The sequence below is a fragment of the Coffea arabica genome, chromosome 9c (assembly GCF_036785885.1).
Source record: "Coffea arabica cultivar ET-39 chromosome 9c, Coffea Arabica ET-39 HiFi, whole genome shotgun sequence".
Classification (NCBI taxonomy): domain Eukaryota; kingdom Viridiplantae; phylum Streptophyta; class Magnoliopsida; order Gentianales; family Rubiaceae; genus Coffea; species Coffea arabica.
The window spans coordinates 19480456-19482510 of record NC_092326.1 but is presented as its reverse complement, the minus strand read 5'-3'; positions in this window follow the sequence as shown (position 1 = coordinate 19482510).

Sequence of the window (2055 nt, the reverse complement as noted above, 5' to 3'; positions counted from 1 at the left end):
GTATCTCGAATTGAAAGCGGTGTTTGGAATATCCTCTTTTCTGATTAGTGACTGATAATATCCTTGGCGGAGGTCTAGTTTCGAGAAGACCACCGCTTCTTGCAGCTGGTCAAACAACTCGTCAATATGGGACAGTGGATACTTATTCTTAACTGTGACGTTGTTCAGGCCCCGGTAATCAATACACATCCTCAAACTACCATCCTTTTTCTTCGCAAACAGGACAGGAGCTCCTCAAGGAGACCCACTTTCTTGAGTGAAGCCCCGCTCCAGAAGGTCTTGTAATTGCAATTTTAGTTCCTTAAGCTCTGCAGGAGCCATTCGGTATGGAGTTTATGAGATAGGCGAGGTTCCTGGTAACAAGTCAATTTTAAATTCTATCTCTCTCTCCGGAGGCAAGGATACTAACTCATCAGGAAACACGTCTGGGGCACGTCCTCTATGGCCACGTCCTCTATTTCAATTTATCCGTGGGGGTGTTGATTAGAAAGGCTAAAAATCCTTGCGCCCCTCGATTTAGCAGTTTCTTAGCCCGAGTGCCCGAGATTAGGGCAGAGGAGGCTAACCTTCCCCTTATATCTAACCTTAGGGTCTCCTCCCCAGGAATGCGGAACTCCACCACGTTCTTTTTACAGTCCAATTGGGCGTTATACCTGGCTAACCAATCCATGCCTAGAATCACATCATACCCCTTGATGGACAGGCTAATCAAGTCTCGTAACAATCTCTTCTCTCCTACCCAAACCTCACAATCCCTATAAACCAGACTAGTAACCAAACGACGATCCCCCATAGGCGTACTAACTTCTAGGCCGTAAGGTAAACTAGCAGGTTTTATGTCAATGCCGCACATAAAATCAGGATTAATAAAGGAATGGGTGGCACCAGGATCTACTAAAACTTTGGCAAAGCGATGGAATACAGGGATCGTACCTTCTACGACCTCAAAGGAATCTGGGACCTGCTGGGGCTCTAACGAGTACATGCGAGCCGCGACCTTAGATTTCGTCCCATCTCCCTTAGCTGGTCCCGCATTGGTCTTTGGCGCTGGTTGGACTCCCTTTCCGTCTTGCTTTAGGACTGGGCAGGTGGCGAGCCGGTGGTCTGCACTTCCGCAGCGCAGACATTTCCCTTCTTTCTTCTAGTAATTATCCTCGGAGTGGTTCGGCTTTCCGCAGTACCCACAAGGCCCACGGGACGCCGAACCTGAACCCTTCTGGAAATTTCCGCCTTAGCCTCTCCCAGCTAAGCCACCTCTGGACTGAGCCCCTCTGCCGAACCCCGTCTGTCGTCCACCTCCAGCTCCTCGTCCAAACTTGGAGGGGGTACTCTTCTTCCCCTGTCCTGAATTGCTCTCAGGAAAACCTCGCTTCTTTGCCTGGAAGTTTTGGACTTGCAACCTAGCATTCTCTACCCGTTGGGCCTTCTCCACGGCCTCGCTAAAAGCATTAATTTGAGCCATTGCGAGGTCCTTCTGGATTTCGACATTCAAGCCCTGGATAAAACGCTTGATCCGCCGTTGCTCGGTCATAATCAGCTCAGGAGCAAACTTAGATAGGCGGGTGAACTGACTCTCATACTCTGCCACAGACTGAGCCCCTTGGCGGAGTCGGATAAACTTATCTTCCTTCCATTCCTGGACTAGAGGAGGGAAGAATTTCGCATTGAATTCTCTCATAAAATTCACCCAGGTCCCGGGCGTCTGCTCCTGTTCCCACTTCTGCAGAATGACATTCCACCAGGAACGGGCCGCCCCTTCCAACTGGAAAATGGCAAAAGTCACCTGCCGTTCTTCGGTGTAGTGCAGGGCAGCGAAAATGTCTACCATTTTCTCGAACCATATTTCGGCGACATCCGGGTCGGGCCCCCCAATGAATTTCAGTAGGGCGAACTTCTGAAATCTCTCAAGAGCCCTATTGTCGCTCTCGACGTGATTGCCAGGGTTCCCAGGATTAGCGTTTGGGTTTTGACCCTATTGCTGCACCACTTGTGCCAGTAAGTTGGTCATTTGCTGCATAGCAGCAACTATTTGAACGTTGGGGTCAACCCTCGGTT